This window comes from Arachis duranensis, chromosome 1 (genome assembly GCF_000817695.3).
Source record: "Arachis duranensis cultivar V14167 chromosome 1, aradu.V14167.gnm2.J7QH, whole genome shotgun sequence".
Taxonomy (NCBI): domain Eukaryota; kingdom Viridiplantae; phylum Streptophyta; class Magnoliopsida; order Fabales; family Fabaceae; genus Arachis; species Arachis duranensis.
In genome coordinates, this window is record NC_029772.3 from 21892553 (window position 1) to 21904819 (window position 12267).

Consider the following 12267-nt stretch of genomic DNA (forward strand, 5'->3'; position numbering starts at 1 on the left):
CACTGAGAGGATGGGAGGTAGCCACTGACAACGGTGAAACCCTTGCATACAGCTTGCCATGGAAAGGAGTAAGAAGGATTGGATGAAGACAGTAGGAAAGCAGAGAGACGGAAGGGACACAGCATCTTCATACGCTTATCTGAAATTCCCACCAATGAATTACATAAGTATCTCTATCTTTATCTTTATGTTTTATTCGTATATCACCCATAACCATTTGAGTTTGCCTGACTAAGATTTACAAGGTGACCATAGCTTGCTTCATACCAACAATCTCTGTGGGATCGACCCTTACTCGCGTAAGGTTTATTACTTGGACGACCCAGTACACTTGCTGGTTAGTTGTGTGAAGTTGTGATAAAAAGTTGAGATTACAATTGAGCGTACCATGTTGATGGCGCCATTGATGATCACAATTTCGTCCACCAAGTTGCTTTTGTGTTTTAATTATTTCAGGTGAAGTTTGGATCGGTTTGGTGGAGCTCGTGTGTAAGAAAAGAGAAGAGTTTGGAACATGCCAAGCTGGCGCTAAACGCAGACTTGGGTGTTTAGCGCTAGCAACTCAAAAACACGTGGAAGCCCTCTACCCTTAAGGGTGCTAAATGCCAAGCCTAGCATTTAGCGCCAGGAAGACAGAATCAAAAGAGGAGCTTCTGCCCACTAGGGCGCTAAATAAAATACTGTTTAATGCAATATACAACCCTCAAAATACCATTTTTACTTGCCTAACTAAGTGAGTCATTCGACTATTGTTGCTCAGTCCAACAATGGGCAACAACCGAAAATGGAAATGGAGAAAGGACCAAAAATAACTTAGGAGGTGCTCCTAAAAGCTAGCCCCACCCTCCAACTTTTAGAGGGACAACAAATCCTACTGAAGCAGACAACTGGTTCCAAGCCATGGATCATGCACTGCAGACTTAGCATGTTCTAGATAATCAATTCGTGGAGTTTGCAGCTTATCAACTGATGGGAGAAGCTCATAACTGGTGGCAAGAAAAGTTTCGACTGCTGCAACTTCAAAATACAAACATTCTGTGGGAGTTGTTTCAGACTGCTTTCTACAAGAAATATTTTCCAGAGTTAGTGAGGCAAGCTAGAGATTTGAAACTTATGCAGCTGAAGCAAGGGTCTATGTCTATGGCCGAGTATACCGTTAAGTTCGAAGAACTCTATAGGTTCTCAAGGGTATGTTAGGGTGCCCCTGAGTCCTATGAGGGTTGGAAGTGCATTAAGTACCAGGGAGGTCTTAGAGAAAACATTATGAGTGTCGTGGCTCCGTTAGAGATTCGGAGATTTTCTGAGCTGGTGAACAAGGCAAGGGTTTTAGAGGATTATAATGAGAAGGTGGCTTTGGCGAGGAATACTCGTGGAGGTAATAACAACCGAGGTCGTGGGAAGTATTTTTCACCAAGAGCCCAAAACTTCAAAAGGGGTGGACATAGCCCTCATAATCCCTAAGGTCAAGGAAACCTTTGGAAGACCAACTATGACCAGGTTCATCAGGGAAAAGGAAGAGGTAAGCAAAGTAAAAATTATCCGGATTTAACTTTTGACTGTTACAGATATTTTCATCCTTATGATTCGTGAAGGTTGGGTATAGGTGGATGTTTTACTTGTGGATTATCTAGACACATGGCAAGGAATTGACCTCGTGGGAGGAATCCGAATGCAGGTCAAAACCAACAACAAGGCCGTGTACTTGCTGTGAATGCCACTGATGCAACTAGGTCAAAGCCTCTAACGGTAAGTAAGTGTTTAATTGGTGACAAAACTTTGATTACATTGTATGACACGGGCGCTTCACATTTGTTTATTGCATTTGATAAGGCTGCCGAGCTGGGGTTAAAATTCTCAGACTTAACTTTTGATTTGCATGTGCATGCCCCGTCCCAAACAGTGGTGACTAGGTAAGGTTGTAGGCAAATACCTTTCCAGATTGAAGATAGATCCTTTGTTCATGACGTAATCTGTTTGCCGATGGTTAGGTTGGAGATGATTTTGTGATTTGATTGGTTGTCAAAGAATTGCGTGTTGTTGGATTGCTTTGAGTGATCGATTCGATTTATGTCAGAAGGAGAAAAAGGAGAAGTGGTAGCTGAGGTTTATTACTTGAACTCTGTAATGGTGAACTATTGTGGGGAAGAATATTAAGGTCATATACTTTTAGTTGCGAATGCATCAGGCAATGAGCAGAAGTTAGACCAAATTCTCATAGTTAAAGAGTTTTCCGAAGTGTTTCCTGAAGATATTCTTGAATTTTCACCTCAAAGGGAGAATGAATTAGTGATAGACTTGGTGTCGACAGCAGGTCTAGTTTCAATTGCACTGTATAGGTTGCCTCCAATAGAGCTGGCTAAACTTAAGACTCAGTTAGAAGAGCTTCTAAATAAGAGGTTCATTCGACCGAGTGTGTCTCCGTAAGGAGCACCAGTTTTATTGGTGAAAAAGAAAGATGGAGGGATGCAACTTTATATGGACTATCGATAGTTGAACAAGATGACGGTGAAGAACAAGTATCCATTGCCGAGAATCGACGATTTAATGGATAAGTTGCAAGGAGCTGGAGTGTTCTCAAAGATTAATTCAAGGTCAGGTTTTCATCAAATAAGAGTAAAAGAGGAGGATATTTCGAAAACTGCATTGAGAACATGTTATGGTCACTATGAATATGCGATGATGTCCTTTGGGTTGATGAATACACCTGCTGTGTCCATGGATTACATTAACAGAGTATTTTGTCTCTTTTTGGATAAGTTTATGGTGATGTTCATAGATGACATCCTGGTTTATTCAAAGACGGTGAAAGAGCATAAGGAACATCTAAGGATAGTGTTGTAAATTTTGAAGGAATGAAAGTTGTATGCAAAGTTGTCAAAGTGTGAATTTTGAACAGAGGAGGTAAAGTAATGGAAAAATAGTAGTGGATCCTTTGAAAATTGAAGCAGTGATGGAATGGGAAAGACTGACATCAGTGAATGAAATCAGGAGCTTCTTAGGATTAGCCAAATATTACCGAAGATTTGTTCACGGATTTTCACAAATTGCGTTGCCAATGACTAAGCTAACTCAGAACGATACACCGTTTGTGTGGATGTCAGAATGCGAGGAAAATTTTCAGACACTGAAAGAGAAATTGAGTTCAGCACCAGTCTTGATCTTACCCGAACCACACCAATTGTTTGAAGTTTATTTTGATTCCTCACTAAAAGGCTTGGGTTGTGTGTTAATGAAACACCGGAATGTGGTAGCTTATGCTTTGCGTCAGCTAAGACCACATGAGGTGAATTATCTAACTTATGACTTGAAATTGGCGGCGGTTGTATGTGCGTTAAAGATTTGGAGGCACTACTTATACAGAGTGATGTTCAGAGACTTTTCTAATACAAGAGTCTCAAGTACATCTTTGATCAGAAAGAGCTCAATATACGTCAAAAAAGATGGATGGAGTTACTGAAGGATTACAATTTTGAACTGAGTTATCACCCCAGGAAGGCTAATGTAGTAGCAAATACCTTGAGTAGGAAGTCATTGACGGTTGCGTAGATGTAAATTAAAGAGGAAGAATTGGTAAACAAGTTTACAGAGCTTAAGTTAGACATTGAAAAAGTTAACACAAAGGCTTGTTTGAACCAATTGCATATCTCAAGTATGTTCAAGGCTGAGATAAAGAGAGGACAGCAAGATAACCAAGAGCTTCAGAAAATATTACAACCAGTGGGAAAGGACAGGCAAGGAGAGTTCACCAAAGATGGTGACGGTATATGGAGATACAAAGGAAGGATTTATGTACTAGATGTTAGGAGTTTGAGACAAGAGTTGTTAGCAAAAGCTCATAAGAGCGGATTCTCTATTTATCCAGGAAGAAAATGTTTTGGTGGCCTTGAATGAAGGATGATGTAACTTCACTTGTGTCCAAGTGTCTAACATGTCAGAAGGTGAAGATAGAGCACCAGAGACCGTCGAAAATGCTATAGTCTCTTGAGATTCCTCAATGGAAGTAGGAAGGAGTTGCTATGGATTTTGTAACGGGTTTGTCGAGGACTAGGTCAAGATTTGATGTGGTTTGGATGATTGTGGATTGATTGACTAAGTCCACTCACTTTCTGCCACTCTGAGTGAACTATTTGCTGGAGGAATTGGCGAGACTGTACATAAAGGAGGTAGTGATGAGGTTACACTGTGTGCCAACGACAATATTGTTAGATCGAGATCCCCATTTTACGTCAAGATTTTGGGGAGCTTTCCAAAAAGCTTTTGGTACGAGACTATGTCTCAGCACGGCGTATTATCCACAAACTGACAGACAGTCAGAAATGACTATTTAGATGTTGGAGGATATGCTAAGGGCTTGTGTGTTGGATCAGCCGGGAAGTTGGGATTGTTACATGCCCTGGTGGAGTTTGTGTACAACAACAGCTTTCATGCGAGCAATGGAATGACTTCGTATGAGGCTTTGTATGGTAGGAAGTGCCAGTCTCCGTTATGTTGGGATCAAGCTGATGAATCAAGTGTTTTGGGTCCATATTTGGTAGCAGAGACCACTAAAAAGATCAAGCAAATTCGAGCTAGGATTCTAACTGTGCAAAGCCGACAGAAGAGTTATGCGGATCAGAGGAGAAAGCTATTAGAATTTAAGGAGGGTGGTATATGTATTCTTAAAAGTTACTCCGACAACGTGGATTGGAAGAGCAATCAAAACGAAGAAGTTAAACCCGAGATATACTGGACCGTTTGAAGTGTTGAGGTGAGTCACGCTGGCTTATCAAGTAGCCTTACCGCCACATCTTTCTAACTTACATGACGTTCATGTGTCACAACTTTGTAAGTACACACGATGCGACTCATGTATTAGAGCCCGAATCAGTTGAGTTGAAGGAGAATCTAACATTTCAAGTCACGCCAGTGAGAATTGATGACATTAGTGTGAAAAAGTTGCACAGGAAAGAAGTTTTGTTGGTGAAAGTAGCCTAGAGGAGAGCTGGAATGGAAGGGAATACTTGGGAATTAGAGTCAGAGATGCGAAATGATTATCCTGAGATATTCTTAGGTAATTCCTAAATTTTAATTGCGTAAAAAAGCGTACCAGTAATTTAACCAACAGTACCGGTTTAACTCTGTTCGGTACTGCGAGTGAGAAAATAAAACTGCAGAAAAACTTAGAAATATATTTAGAATTGTAAATCGGGCACTAATTCTAAAGGTTTTGGCCCAAAATTGGGCTGAACGAACCAAAACCACTAAACGATTGGATCGGAGCCAAGTTGGGCCTAAACCCAACATATATAACCTCCATTATGAGGCAATTCAGCCTTATTTCATTACCAAAGAGGGTTAGGGCAGCTGAGTTAGAAGGGAGAAGAGAAGAGAGGTTACTATTTATCCTCTTCTTCAATCGCTCATATCTTGAGCTACAGAGCTCCGATTTGCGTGTCATTTGTGGCCGCTAAGCTCTTTAATTTTATCCAAATAAAATGGTAAGAATCTTGAAATACATGCTCCAGTTCTATGCTCTATACATTTTTGCATTTTTGGGTTTGGTTATTGAGAAAATTTTGTAATTTTGGTTATTTAGGTGCCATCTAGCATTGGATAATTATTAGGTTTTATCTCAATCTACAGTGGATAAGGTAAGAAAGCTCTTAGCCTTTTGGATTTTCAATTTGTTAACCCTAAGATTGATTTTTGGTAATTTTTATGGATTAGCTTGGAATTCTTGTTGATTTTTGGTGGCTAAGCTTGAAGGCTTATGAGGAGGAGATTAATTTGGTGATTTTGTGCTTGTGTGAGAATCGGCCAAGGTATGGTTTCGGTTTCTTTTAAATAATATGTAATGTTGTGGGAAACTTAGGCTAGTAGACCTTAGGATAAGATTGAATTAATGATGATTGATGATTATTATTAATGTTGTTGATGATTCATGATGGTTATTGATGTTGATGATAAATGATGAGGATTATGAAGTTTGATGATGATAAATTGATGAACAATGATTGTGATGGTTTGGAATGGTGTAAATGTGATTTAATTTATGCTTGGATTGATAATTGTTGAGAATGGTGATTTATGAGTGGGATTTGTGGAAAGAGTTGATGATTTGGAACTAAATAATTAGGTGTTGTATGATTGAACAATGATGGAAATGTAGTTGGTAATCTGTATTAATGCGTAGGATTGGAATTGGGTATGGTTAAATTGAAATGAGATTTGTGAGTTTTGAAAACTAGAGGATTTGCAAAATTTTGGTAAAACCTTGTTTTTAACCAACTTTGACGGGCCATAATTTGGCATCTGGACTCCCAATTTTGATGAAAATTTTTGAATGAAAATTGGGTCTGTGAAGTTTTGCCATTCGAAGAACGGATGAAAATTTATTTTTAACGAAAAGGTTATGCGCGTTTGAAATTTGGTGTGAAAAATTGATTTATGTAGCAAAATAGCTTTTTCTGAAAATTGGGTGGCATGCGTACGCAGAACAGGTGTGCATACGCGAGGATGGGCCTCTACCCAACACTCATGCATACGTGGCCATTGGCATGCGTACACGGAAACCCTTTTCTATTTCAAATGCTCATGTACGTGGACGTAGCTTGCATAAGCGACATTGCCAATTTGACACTCATGTGTATGCGGGTACGTGCATGCGTACGCATTACTCCTGTTTTATTGAAAATGTGATTTTTGTGTTTTTAAGCATTCCTCTAGCTTTCTAAATCTCTGTAACTATCGTTTAGGATCCCTTAGCTATTATTTAGGCTTTTGGGACAAGGAAAACCCAATGAATGGACTTAATTGAATATTTTCTATTATGAAATTAGAGATGGTGACTTAGGCTTGGGAAAAGTTCTATGGATGGAATAACTTGAGTGGATTGGCAGAGTGTTGAATGGATGATGGCTAATGAATGATTGAGGTTGTTGAACATCATGAGAATGATAGTGATCATTGAGACTTAGTAATATACTACTGATGTGTTATGATTTCTAAGCCGTTATGCTCCTGGAAACGATGGTGGTTAATCCTGTTTGTCGAGGTTGCGGTGCCGGCATAAGGACAGTGGTTTATCCTGCTTATGTTGAGATGTGAGGTCTGAGGTAGAGTATCCCGCTCGCATCCTTTCGAGTCACAAGAGTGTTCCGGAGACTATATCCCTGGATAGTGCCGAGAACTATATCCCTGGGGCACTAATTATATTTGTGACCAATGGGTGACATCCCAAGGTGATGTGTCGGGTTGACAGTTGAACCGACAAGTGATATCACGACCAATAGAAGATGCATTCATCGTATGCATTCTTATGTGTTTGTTTGCTTTGTTTACTTGCATTATGCCAACTTGAATAACATGTTTAATTTCTAATTGAATTACATACTATATATGTATATTACTTATGTTTTACTTGCTTGCACTATCTGTATTTTCTGCTACGATTAAGGAGGCTCGGTAGGCGGTGGCGATGGGATCGCATGGAGGATAGGTTGGTGAAGGCTGTGGGACAGTGGTGATCTGTTAGTTAGAAAATCCTTAGGATCTTATGCATGTGGGAAGTTCTACGATTGCCTTTGACTCCCCGGAACCTTATATCTTATCTATTGGACACTGTTACCATACTGAGAACCTCCAGTTCTCATACTATATGTTGTTGTTGTTTTTCAGATGCAGGTCACAACCCACCTCGGTGAGTTTACGGATGATGACAGAGCGGAGGATGGCTCGCTTTTGTCTTTTGTTTATTTTGATGAAGTTATTCTCTCACTTTTGATTATTGTACTTGTTGCCTTAGAGGCTTAAACTTTGAGAAACGGGATGTATCCATTTTAACTTTCAAAACTCTGTTGTATCTGTTTTAACGTTGTATCTTTCATCTCTTTTGCTACCTTTGCGCTTTAATTATCGTGTGGGAACACTTCGCACTTTTGTATCTCTGTTTTAGGTGTTGTTGAGCTTTTTATTCCTTCATCGGACTTCTAGTTTATTATATTCCTTGACTATATATTATTGTATGGAGCTTTAGAACTGTTGTGACGCTTTGTCGTCCTTTGCTTTACGGCTAGAGGTAAGGCTTAGGGTGATAGGGTGTTACAAGCTCCAATGTGAACGTGACGTCTTCCACCTTCGCCATACCTCCTTCCTCATCATTCTCTCTCTAGTTCTCCATCATTTATCGGTCATCTCAGTTGCTTGAGCCCGCAATTAAGCATTCTCCTCTTCTTCAAATACAACGTCAATACAGCAGCAACAGCGACAACATCACTTCCATGCCCTTGTCGCATCTTACCCCTCCATGTTCTTTTTGCTCTCATTCTTATCCTCTAGCTTCTCTTTCATTTGCCTTCTCTCTCTCTCTCTCTCTCTCTCTCTCTCTCTCTCTCTCTAGCTCGTGTTTTGTAACGGAAACAATAACCTCCTCTGCTATCATTGTCGTCATCATCATCTCTCCTCTCTTCCTTGTTTGTTATCCCTCTCTTTGCACTTTCACTGTTTTCATCTCTCTCTTTGCTAATGTATAGTTTGTTGTATGTGTTTTAGTTTGCTAATGTATAGTTTGTTGTATGTGTTTTAGTTTAAGGTTTGAGGAAGAAGAAAAAAATATCTTTGGAATGGGTCCTACTATTTTTATTAATTTACTTATCTTCTATGTATTTAATTATTTTATTTTAGCTGTTACATATTTTCTTCCCTTCCTTCCATGCAACCACTAAATCTCTTGCAATTCCCTTGGATCAACAAAAAAAAAATTTTATAACCTTCTCTACCAAGAATCTCTTCCACGTTCGGGATGGTATTTTTTGTCTCACATAAAAACACTACTTTAGGGAAATCGCATGGGTTAAACAGAACCCTTTAATATTGTCAAATATCAGAGTTTTCTCAAATTTAATAATTCCACATTATCATCTTCATAGATCTTTGGGTGCCATTTGTTGGGTAGCACCCTCTCCCATCTTATTTATATCTTCATTTGATCATGGAAGATTTTCTTCACCTTTCACTCCACTCTCTTTCCTGCCGAACCCTTTCAACCCTTGTTAGTAAATAGTTGGACTGAGATCTTCTAGCTATCTTTTTCAAATTGTGTCTTTTAACAGTCCTATCATTCTTCTTATTACTTCCATTGTTGAATCAGAATCTAACACTCCTCCCTGCTGATGCGTGAGCATCTTTCCTATCCTTTTCTAGTGAATTTGCATCTAATTTGTTGAGTTTAATAAAGAATTAATTATCTTTTAGCCAATATGGATGCAACTTTGAGTCTTTTGCAATTTTGTTTATTTTAGGTAGCATTCAATGAAATTTGATGGAGTTTCTACAGCACAAGAATCAAAGGAGATGGCAATGAGGAGCGACGCGTACGCATCAGTCACGCGTACTGACGATTGGATTTTTGACGGTTTAGAATTTCTCAAATAAAATCTCGTCGAAGTATAGTTTCTAAACCAAGCAATAATCCTTTCATACAAAAATTTGTTTGTCACAAGTATAAACCCCTAAAATCTATAAACCGAAGTATTTAAACCTCGGGTCGTTCTCCCTAGGATTTACAATAAAGTGTCTTGTTATTGGTTGTGAGTTATATTTGGGGTTTTTAAGATTTTAGACAAGAAATATAAATGGCAAAGAAAATAAACTAACAACTAGCAAAGCCTTGGCAAGATATGAGAACTAGAAGTCCTATCCTAGTTATCCTCCTCAATTGTGATAACAAATTATCCATTACTCCCACTTAGTTAACCTCTAACCATGGAAGAAAGTCAAGTGGATGAATCAATTTGATTCCTCAAGTCCTAATCAACTCCTAAAGGAAAGACTAGCTTTAGAGGTATTCAAATCAATTAGCAACTTCTAATTATCAATCAACAAAAGGATTAGATAACTCAAGAGTCACTAATTACTCAACCAAAGCCAAGAGGAACAACAGCTACACTAAAATCCTACCAAGCATTTCATCAAACACTTGGAAGGCACAAAAGAAAAGCAAAGCAAATTGACAACAAGAAGAGAATCTAACAACAATTATTGAAAGAAATTAACAACAACAATCAAGGAAATCACAACTATCATGAATTACCTCAAATTGCATTATTGGAAGAAAACAAAGGAACAACAACATATCCAAAACAAAATGAAGAATTACAATTATTAAAGCACATAACTAGAAAGGGAGAGATGAGAAGATTAAGAATTGATAAAGGAAAATTGAATCAAAGTATGAACTAAATCTAGATCTAAGAAGAGAGATTATCCTAAACCTAATCCTAATCCTAGAGAGAAGTGAGAGTTTCTCTCTCTCTAGAAACTACTCCTAAAACTAACTATCTCTCTAATTATTCCCTAATTTTCTATATGTGTGAATGTATGTGAATGTATATCAATACCCTTCAATCCTTGGCTCTTATATGCATTTTGGCGCCAAAGTTGGTTGCTGAAAACCTTCCAAAATCGCCAGGCACGTGTTACATTAATGAGGTCATGTGCCATCATCGGCGCGTGCGCGCACGGTACACGTGCGCGTCCTTGTCCTGTTTCGCAATGTGCGCGCGAGCGCCTTGTGCGCGTGCGCGTGCATGGCCTGGATCAATTCTTTGGCTTTTTGTGCTTCCCTCCACTTGTATGCTTCCTTCCTTGCTTCCTTTGATCCATGTCTAGCCTATTTCAACCTGAGATTACTAGCAAACACATCAAGGCATCTTATGGAATCAAAGAGAAACTAGAATTCATCAAAATAAGCTCAAAAAGCATGTTTTTACACTTAAGCACGAATATGGGAGAGATAACAAAGCCATGCTAATTCATAGGCTAAATGTGACAAAAGGCTATCAAGATACTCTAAATTTAATACAAAACAAACCGTCAACTTGGGGTTTGTCACGTACGCGTGATTTGGAGCTTTCCATGGCGACGCGTGCGCGTGATTTGGAGCTTTCCATGGCGATGCGTGCGCGTGACTGACACGTACGCATGATTTGAAGATTTGCACAGCGACGCGTGCGCGTGATGGATGCGTCTGCGTGACTCGGGAAAAAGACCATCGACGCGTACGCGTGACTGACGCGTACGTGTGACATGTGCCACATGCAGAAAATGCAGAAAAACACTGGGGGCGATTTCTGTACTGTTTTTGACTCAATTTTCAGCCCAGAAAGTATATATCAGAGGTTGTAGAGTGAAGGAATCAAGTGGTCTCCATCCATCAATTGAAGACTTGATGATTGTTATAATTAATTTTGATTTAAATTCAAATTTGATTTTAAAATAGGAAAAGATATTATTTTAGTTTTAGATAGATTTTAAATTAATTAGGATTAATTATAAAAGGAATGCCAATAGGGTGATTCCAACAGAACATTATTCCATTCCAATTTACAATCCTAGTTTTCGACTCTGAACCATGAGCAACTAATCCTCCATTGTTAAGATTAGGAGCTCTGTCTATTTGTATGGATTGATTCATTTGCTCTTTCTAATTTAATTCATGTTTTGATTTATATTTCAATAATTGTTTTCGTTCTTTATTTTATAAATTTGGGTGGAACGGAAGTATGACACTCTTTTTATTTGAGTTCTTGCATAACTTGGAAAAGATCTATACTTGAACAACAGTTTGAAAATATATTCTCCTAAATTCTAATTATCTGGATTTAACGGGATATGTTAAATTTTAATTATTTGGATTTAACGGGATACGTGACATATAATCCCCTTATTTTTGGGTAATTAGAATTTTTGTGGCATACAAACTGGAATTTGAACTTCACCCTCTAATTGGAATTAATTGACCAAGGAATTGGCAGTTAATGAATTTTAGAGGAGACTAGAAAGGTCTAAGGAATTAGGGTCTAGCCACATATAGTTTGCCATAAATTAAATCCTACATGATTAAAATAATTAGTAAGAAAGTTAATCCGGAAAAATAAATAACTCTGAAACCTTAACTATCTTCTCCATATTTTATTCCCAACTTAATTATTTGTCTATTCTTTTGATATTCTGAGTTGTTGTTTAATGCTCTTTGAACACTCAACATACTATTTTGTTTATCTAACTAAGTAATTTAATCAACCATTGTTGCTTGATCCATCAATTCTCGTGGGATCGACCCTTACTCACGTAAAGTATTACTTGGTACGACCCGGTGCACTTGCTAGTTAGTCTGTGGTTAGAAACACCGCACCAAATTTTTAGCGTCGTTGCCAGAGATTGATTGTAACTGACAACTACTCATTGTTTGATTTCTTAGATTAGATATTTTTTTTAATTAGTTTTATT